The following is a 10,435-nucleotide window of genomic DNA, read 5'->3' as shown; positions in this document are numbered from 1 at the left end:
CTAAAATATAGATCTGAATAGATTTGGAGAAATGTAGCATTACCTAATTTAATCACCTGCAGCGAATGGGTGCCGTCAGAATGGCATGAAAACAGCTGATAAAAACCACAGTAATCCACAAGTAAAGCATATGACCATGGTACATCAATTAACATACTTTGAAGAAAAACATTATTTATAATAATCAAATCCATGATTGAGACATGTTTGTACCGTTTCTTGTTCAAAATCGCCTCTTTTCAGAGAAAAGTCAACTGAATCAGGAGAGAAATATGCACTTATGACAGTTTACAGGTGCTGTTTAAAAGTAAAAAATATTCTCTGATATGAGAGCACATCGGTTTTGAAGGTTTTTATGGATTATGGTCATATCTAGTCATAAGTTTAACTAATGGTTTAAAGTTAAAAGGCATTGATAATGGATTTGTGTTCACTTCACAAGATGTTAAGTCATGGACTGGAGGCATGTGGATTATTGTGATGTTATTATAAGATGCTTGGACTCTCATTCAGACGGCACCCATTCACTGCAGAGGATCCGTTTAGTGAGCGAGTTACCAAAATGCTAATGAACAAACAAACTCATCTTTTATGTGAATAATTCCTTTAACTCAAAAGCTGCAGACAGAATAATACGCCGTCTGCACCTGCTTAGACATAAGGAGAAAAAAAAAAAAATATATATATATATATATATATATATATATAATTATAATACTTAATTCTAAACATATTGTAAGAAAATGACACAAATTACAGACTTCTAATATGTTCAAGGTTTCTTCAAAAAATAAATATAGATCAAGCTGTGCTATCTTTCAACCACATGAAAATATCTGTGAAATCTATCTGCTGGTGGAATGAGTAATGAGAAGAACGCTGAGAAGTGTCTGCGTCGCGCTGCAACGTGAACATCTGCCAGTCAGAGGAGGAGACTGAGGCGACTGGTGCCCAGCTGGCTCTGCTCACCCGACCGCGCAACGGGAGGGCAAACAGAATTAGTCAAATCTCAGGCAATGCTGATGAAGAAAAAACACAGATCCATTTCCCAAACACAGCGGAGGGCCAATCATAGCACATCAGGGCATTAGGAGGACAAAACGCAGGCTTCAGTGTCGCCTTTCGTTTGGCCCATCGGGCTCCATGCTAAAACACCAAACAAAATCTGCTTTTCTGTCTGTTCGTGGCAAGCTCAGGTTTCCTGGTCTGTCACTTGCTGCAGTGATAAAGAAAACCTATAAACTGGGGTTTCCCAGGAAAAAGACGAGCTGAGCTCTAATAAAACAAGAATGTCTTTGCCAGGGCTTACATGCTGGATTCAGTTCAGCAGCGGAGGTCAGGGAATGGTATTTTAGCCTAGTCTCTGGTCATATTGGGCAAGTCAGGTTTAGATTTTCCTACAATTTTTGTACCACAAATAAAAGAAAATAGTTTATCAAAAGTAGTTTCAGCAAAAATTGTGTTATATTTGTATATAAACGTATTCTTTTGGACGATGAGGGTGAGTAGACAATGACACAATTGTAATTTTTGAGTGGGTGAACTATACTTTTAATCATTTATTTCATTTTTTTATAATGGAGATATGAAATCATTTCTTAATGAAATGACACTAATAAACTAAAAGTGCCAGTAGGTGGTGGTAAATCTCCCGGGTTGCTGACCTAGCAACATTGTCGTAAAGGGTGTCTAAGCAGCAATGACGCACGTTATAATTCGACTCTCTTAATGTGCCAAATGAATCACTCAGTTCGTTCAAAACGCTCATTGAGAAATGATGCTGCGCGTTGCTCGGAGACGAACGGTTCAGCTTTGCCTTCACATTTTCTTTGACAAAACCGAGCGGAAAATATTGCGTCTAAAATACAAATATCTTCCAAAAAATATAACGTATATAATAACTATAACGTAACATTATGAAACTAAACTAAACAGTTTTCCTTCAAAACAGTTGGGTGTGGTTTTGAAATATTAGTAAAGCTGAAACTATGTTAAATTCAAACTATAACTGATTCGAGTGAGGTTGAGACATTTTGTGCGAATGAGTAAATGAATGAGTCAACGACGCGAAACTAAAACTAGGGGTCTGAAATACACCTCCGACGTGCGACTCACGAATAGAACTCTCCTTATTTTGCTTTCTGTTTACTAGCAACCGTGGAAATTGGAGCCATGTATGATATCACTTCTCGCGCTCATTAGAGCTGATTGTGACCTCATTAATGTTCAGTGGGGTTACAAAACCGAGGACGACACACCTTCGGTCTATTTGAGGGTTTAGAGTCAAATGCATTGATACCCATGTTTCCAAGGCGACGGTTCCTCACACCGTCGTTGGGCAGCATTCTTGTCCCACGTGTTTGGAACTGAGGCAAGTGCTCAGGGCTGGAAAGTGTGTCATCATCTCTGGATTTGATGTAAAATAATGAGCCCGTGCTTGTGGTTATATAGGCACGGCCACGCTGTTGAAACTCCCAATGAGACCTTTTGCATTAGAGCTTCTTGCGTCGTGATTGTTAAGGAGATTTGTAGACTGTTGAATCCCATAAATATGCCAACCGCTTCTTCAGAACCACCTAACCGCCAAAGACCCTATCGTAATTCCCACATTCGTCCCCTATAAATTATAAACTATTGGATAACTCCACCACGGACAATGTCTGGATGATGAAACCTTTGCATTTCACCGAGTAAATATGCAACGTGTTAAGAATGAGTGAGAACTTTTCACTTGTGCCAAAGGAAATATTAACAGAGTTAAGAGACGCGGTGTCAGGCAGGGCTGAGAGTGAAAAACGTAAGCGCTCAGATCTTTACCATCAAGAAGAATGCGTCTAATCCTGATCAGCGAAGCGTGTGGGAAAATCTCTCACATTAAATCTTAATTGTCGTGCAGGAACTGCTCAGAGGTGAAATCATGTCGCTGTTGTCAAGCTTCAGGAGCTGATCCTCACTTCAAAAGAATACATTTGAAGAGGAAAGATTTACTTTTATTTGTTTACGTGACTGCGTGAGCACCAGCCCGTTGTCTATATCGCAGGTTAGTTGAGGTTTAGTCAGTAAACCTTGGAATGACAAATTAGGTTTTCTCACATCGGATGAGTAAGGATGGCATGTTTACCGGGGCGGGATTTTAGAAAAAGAAAGCCACCAAAAATACTTTAAATAGACGACTGACTTTCAACATCGGTTCAGTTCAAATAGCTGTTCATCATTTTTGACCTACAAAATACAGCGCTGTGAGAGAAATTAAGAGCGACGCTGACAGTCACCTGTTTAGTTTCCGAATGAATGAGCGCCTTGAATGGATGAGCAATGAAAGATTCAGTGACTGGATGACCAAATATAGAAACAAGCTGCAAAAACAGAAATGAGCTTCAAATGCTAACAGCGCGACCAAATATAAAAAATCTCCTGCAAACTCACAACTCAATCAGAAACTCACAACACAACCAAAAAGAAAAAAAAAAATGCGGTAAATACCCGCAACAACCAAATACTCTCAAACACAGCATGCTGCAAAAATGGAAAAGACAGAAAAGAGAAATAATAATAATAATAATAAGTTTACAGTAAGTTACCGTACTATAACAAGAAAAAAATAAAAATAAAATACATTTAAAATATCTGACCAGATATTTAAAATATCTGAGGAAAATGCTAACTGTACAGTTTTTAGAAGTAAAAACTAATTAGGTGAGCTGAGTACAGATTGTTCATCCATAAAACGGTAGACGAAAAATACTTGATGATTTACCACCGCTGACGAGATTCTGAATGACTAAACGACCCATAGAAAACATTTTCCAAACAATCACCGAAAAAGGAACGTCAGATTCAATGAGCACAAGTCATTGCATTTCACTTTTAGCACATTTAGCTTCCACTTAACCTACATTAGTGATGGTTAGTGCACAAAATAAGCTATTTTAACTGAAATGTTGTTCACAAATTGGCACATCTTCGCACGTGAGTGTTATATTTTGCTTTTTGCTATAATAAAATTTAAAAGAGGGACATTCTTTAAGTCTTCGTGTTATGCTGTATGTCAAAACCTAGGTGTACAGTTAAGATCTTAAAATATAGACGTGCATGAAATTCCTTTTGAAATGTCTAGTCAAAAGCCCAAACAGAAAATTTATCTACCCTGCTATTAATTAAAATATATTGCCTCAGAAACACAGATGTTGTGTACACTACCTCAGGAAGGCGCAGTAAAATTTATTTTCCTTCTACACTCATAATCTGTTAAAACATCTGTGAAATGGCATCAGAAATGACACACTGCTCATGCAAATGAGCGAGCTGATTGGAGGCTGCCAGCTGAATGCAATCTCGTGTCTAACCACTCCAGACATCCGCAGACCCTTCAGTTAGATGGCCCTCAATGATAACGTGGCCTTCCTTTACTCATTCACTGCTCAGAGTTCTGAGGCCTTTAGAACATAATGACTTTAACTGTTCTTGGAAAGTTCCTTTTTATCTTGATATTACTGAAGCATTCACAACATCCTCACATAAAAAAAAAAAAATATATATATATATATATATATATATAATATTAAAAATAATAAATAAAAATAATAATAAATCTCTAGGGCTACAATACTTGCATACTAAAACTTAATATGCATGTTTTACATGTCAATTCAGAGTGAGTTTTATGTGACATGTTAGGACTGAAATGAACGAACAAGCAAAAACTGGATTTAGTAGGGTATAGATGTTTGTACATATTGCATATGTTATGATATGTTCTACCGTTGCTGACATTTATAATTCAAAATATTGGTTCATCCACCATAATTATCATAATTATCAACTTATATACAAATTCTCTAATTGTTATATTACACAAGAGGTTACAAAATATAATTCAGAACACTCTGAAATTATGATGTTGTTAGTAATGGTGATGAATATTATTATTATTATTATTATTATTATTATTATTATTATTAGACATAAAAATAACAAGCAGAATGATTAACAATTTATAGTTAGTAATTTTTAGGCGTATTAAGTGTCATACTAAGTTTAATTTTTACACACTAAAATAAGTTATACAGGATGCTTATTAACAAAACTAAAATGATATGTTAGAGTGTTTTCTCCTTGTTACTTGTATTATTTTTTGCCTATTTAAAAGACTGTAGTTTTTTCACAATCTCCATTTTGCAGAATTACCTTACTGACGTTAGAACATTACATTAATGAAATGTTGAAATTGAAAAACACATTATAATGATTGGATAAATCAGGCTTTTTAACTGGAACAACGAAACCGAGATTTGACTCATTGACCAGTGTTATGTATTCACTTATTATTTGCATATACATATTTTCATTTAAGTATCATTGCCTCGACCTAAAAAGTCTTTTTGTGCGTTGATAAAGTTTGGATGTCAATATCTGTGCACAGCCGCATGTTACGACACCAAACGCAAATAGCATGTACAGTATATTTCATACACTTCTGTGAACCCACCGTAATCAATAAGTTACCGGAGGCCATGCGTAATGCATATTTCCGTTGTTAGCAAGGACGAAGCTTTTTCAAGAACAACTTCCATTCGATTTTCCTTTAAGGTCACGTGAAAACGTATATGTAAATGCATTCCTACCGGCACATCTCACCGCGGTAAATATAGAGGAGAGAGAGATACGCTTTTAACCGAAGACCCGGCAATCATTGTTTTCATTGGGCTCCTTGCGCTACAGTTGCATCAGTTGAGGTTGTCAGGTATATACGCCGTCACATCTGCGGCTGCGATTTGGCAGAGGAGGAAAGGGAGAGGCTTGACCAGATGTGGCCTCTTTTTAGGTGCGGTGGAAGCCAAACTACAGAGAGTTTCGGCCATCTGTTAGAGCGAGGAGACCGTAATCCAAGCCTCTCTATTCTCCGCCTGCATCCACTCCGGTCCCCTGCTGGTTTTGCGCCTTATGTAAAAGAAAACAAAACTCAAATCCATTTCCTGCAGGATCGTACGATGTGCGCATGAGAACGGGGAGAGCTGATGTGGTTTTGGCGGGCGGTAAAGGAGAGAGAAGACGGACAGAAGGTGCGCTGTTGAAAACAGAGAAGGTGTCGTGTCAGTAGATGGAGAACTTTCACTCCGGCTGCAAGGGGCGCAAATTGAAATGTATTTCTGAAAACGCGGGCTGTGATGGAGTGTCGGTGCAGTAAAGCAATGGGAGGACCTCACGGAAGAGACAAGATTGATTTTTCTTCTCCTTTACAATATGACGCCAAGTATACTTTTGTCAAAGGCTGGAGATCACCCAAAAATGCGTCTGACACCGAAAAATTCAGTCTGAAATAGTTTTACAAAGATGACTCTTCTTGTATGACTGACAAAAATAGATAAATAGAAAATAATTATTATTGATTGATTGAAAATGCATTAATACTGTAATACAATCGCTCATATAACTGGTTAATAATAGTAATAATAATAATAATAATAATAATAGAAGGTGCTTGGGTGAATTGCTGTGACCTCTTGTTAAGATCTGGATTCACCACAACTGCAAATAAATGGGAGAAGAAAATATTTTAATGCTGTATAATAATAATAATAATAATAATAATAATAATAATAATAATAATAATAACTTGCTTGATTTTAAAATACAATAATATTCAGTGATATTAAAATATAATATTACAGTTTCATGTTAGTGTTTTCTATTTTAATATATAGCGTAAAAAGTGATTTATCTGAGGCTTTGGGGTCACACGATACTTCAGAAATTATACTAAAATCCACCCCAGTATTCCTTTATGAACTTATAAAAAGTTCAGAACAGTTACATTTACATTTATTTATTTGTTTGCAAAATGATAATAAAATTATAATGTCTTTACTGTCATGTTTTATCAGTTTAGTGCACCCTGGATGTAATGCATTAATTAAAATTAATTTATTTAAAAGAAGGTATATGTCTACGTAAATTATTTATATATTTATTATTTTAATTTATTTTATTTTATTTTTGGGTGGGGGTGCTTTATGATAAAGCAGCATTTTCAGTAAACTGTAGATGTTTCAGGACATTGCAGGACTGTGCATTATCTTCACTGTACATATACTGATAGTGAGGGGATGTTCAGGGAATAATTAGCATTTTCTAAACTCCGTTTAGTGACACTAATGGCGAAGAAGACAACATACTCGATCTGTAATTTGACTTTCATCCCCACGGTTTTATATGCATGTGAAAGCGTGGCGTGGACGGCAGCTGTGTGAGAGGCATGTGATGCTGAGGCTGTTACTGAGTCAGGAGTGGGCAGCCTTCCTGAATAATAACCAGACAACAGCTCCACATTCCACCATACAAACACTGCCAGGAACACACACACACACACACACACACACACACACATCCATGGACAGACCTGGCCATGCTCTGGCAGCTTGCTCATTTGTAGGACACCAGAATAGAAATGGTTGGGGGAAGAGCTTTGAAGGAGAGAGTGAGCGTCAAGGGAAAGCTTCCATCCTCAATGCCAAGAATGATGGGACTAAATGACACAAAAATGTACGATATTATTTTGTAAACAACCAAAACTATTTCCACCAGTCCACAGTAGAAAAATTCAGCGTTTTCTGTTTCAGTAAATGAATGAAGGAATGAATAAATAAATAAATTGGACATAGCCGCCATATATAAATACAACAAACAGGTAATATTCATGATTAGAAAGATGAAGTCGAAGCACAACTAAGCTAAATTGTAAAAAGTTAATTATAATTGAATTACCGACATTTTGTGATTTTATACATACTAATAAAACTTGCTTTATCGTAACTGTTACCTTTTATTTTACTTTTTAATTGCAAAAAAAAATTACATAGTGGGAGTTGTAATTTTTTGTTTCCAACACAGATTAGAATAGAATAGAATAGAATAGAATAGAATAGTTGTTTCTGTATTTATGCATTTAATTTAGTTCATATATTTAATCATTTATTTGAATTGCAAGAAAAAGTCTGAAATAAGACAAAAAAATCTATTTTCATATTTATTTTTTTCATTTTTATAGTTTATAACTATAATTTCCAATATTAAGGTACTTCATCCAAAGACTTGTGGTGTAGCATGACAAAACGCGGTTCCCCATGAGAGACTTTTTGCAAAAGTAAACAGCATCAATGATTAAAAAATGAATAGCTTAAAGAAAGAAAGAAGAAAAAGTGGCATCCCGAGTAGCTTGTTTGGCGTGTTAGCTTCCTCAACAGTGTTCATAGCATAAACGTATCCGGCACAATCGATGTTCTCTTCGGTTATTGTCACGCCTGGAGTGCAGCAGGACGCCGTGATCCTGTCTGGAATACCAATTCTCCCACTCAACTCATTGATTTTTACTCTTTGTGTTTTTTACTTTGTTATTCAAATTTCCCTTCCTCGTTTTTTTTTTTTTTCACTCATCCCTTGATGTCTCTTCTATTCAGATTAAAATGGACTTTTGATTGAGCGACAGGAGCTGCTGATAAGAGCATGTTGCCGTCCAATGAATTCTTGTTTGTGTGTTTATCTAAATTGCCCGGGTCCGTGTTTCCTAAACAGCTCAATCTCTGCTTTAACTTAATGTACTGGGATGTTCTTGCTTTAGGAATTATCTTATTTGTATCACTTTAAAAGAAATGAGATGATTTGCAGTAGCAAGGTGCCATTTTGTCATCTTCTTTTTATCTCCTCTGCTTCCCATCAGGAAACACTTCTGCAGACACAAACATAATCAAAGGCTCTTTCAAGTCAGTTTATTCAGTGGCCATCTTGGAAACGCGCTCGGACAGATGCAAGCTCCCTTCTATAACAAAATCTGAACAAAATTCCCTTTTATTGAATGCTGGATGGTTTGATTTAGCAATCAGACAGGAGGGAGAAATCCGAGGACCACGTGACACAGCCCACCACGGCTGTACGTGAAGATCTAAAATCACAACAGTAATCCAACACACACAAAGTGGTGACAGCAAATAATGGCTGCGGTCCCCGTTAAACGATCCAAAGACAACAAGAAAGGAATTAGTCTCATTAAGTTGATCCAAACTGCCTCGAGCTAAACTCTTGAGTATATTCCAAACATTCAACGCAATTAACTGTCCAAACTTTAGCAATTCCAGAGACTAGTTGTTCTTCAGAGTGGGCCATCTGACAGGAGATCTGAGCTGATCCGGTACATGCTGCTGAGACGTAAATGCCAGCGCGATGGTAGTTACATGTTCATTACACATTTATAACAGCATGGCATATGTATCTAGCAGAAAGTACTGCTTTGTTGCTATCAGTTTGACAAATAGACTGCAACACACTGATGGTATTATTTGTTCTTCCTTTAGTGTTCATAAGTTATGGAAATGTATACTAAATAACATAAAAACTAAATATATATGCATTGTTTAAACTAAAATAACAACAACGACAACAATAATAATAATGATAATGATAATAATAATAATAATAATAATGATGCTATATAATGATATAATATATATATATATATATATATATATATATATATATATATATATATATATATATATATATATATAGAATATATATAGATATCAGAAATAATCCAGTAGGCTACATGCTGCGTAGTTGGTAGATGGTAGTTACAACACATTTATTACTTTATAATAGGCACCATATCACCTTTTTTCAACTCTGTTGACAATTAAAAAAATAAAATGGTATAATACTTTATTACTTTTAGTTTGTCACTCAATACAATTCTATGTAGTTTTATATTATAAGGGACTCAAAGCAAAACTGAAATAAAGAAGAATAAGAATAAAAAGAAGGACAATACAATAATAATCCTAACTAAAAGCACATTGACATTTAGACTAACCTAACTGATGTGCACACAGGCTAAACGGACAACTAGAATTAATTAAAAAGAAAAAAAACAAGATTTCAGTATTTCTGTTTATTGACCCCTACTACAAATGGTTGACGCTGTCTTGTACATAAATATCTATGGATTATAACTCGTCTCTTGATCTCTAGCTAACACTCATTAAGAGTCTTATGTGCTCATATGGCAGAGCTGCAGAACAGGGTAAACACTCAGTCACTTCTGTTAATTAACCAGCACACTCCAGATCAACTTGTGTTTGCGCACGACGTTTCATTCCAGACGGAAAAGATATCAAAAGCTGGAGCTGCATACACTGAATATTGAGCGTTTTTATTCCTGATTTTGACCTTCCTTTATTTTATTTTACTTTAAATCGCCATGTGCCTAACGATAAGTACACTCCACGAGCTCCTCTTCTCGCCGTGCTCGTGAGGGCAACGGGTCTTTCATCTGGGTTGTGGGGAAGTAATAAACCCTGGCAGTTCTTTCCTGCAGACCTCCTGCTGATAGGAACCCAGAGCCAATCTGTAAATCTAACTACAGCTCTGGGTCAAACTTACTGGT

The sequence above is a fragment of the Puntigrus tetrazona genome, chromosome 20 (assembly GCF_018831695.1).
Source record: "Puntigrus tetrazona isolate hp1 chromosome 20, ASM1883169v1, whole genome shotgun sequence".
Lineage (NCBI taxonomy): Eukaryota > Metazoa > Chordata > Actinopteri > Cypriniformes > Cyprinidae > Puntigrus > Puntigrus tetrazona.
Note: the sequence above shows the minus strand (reverse complement) of the source record.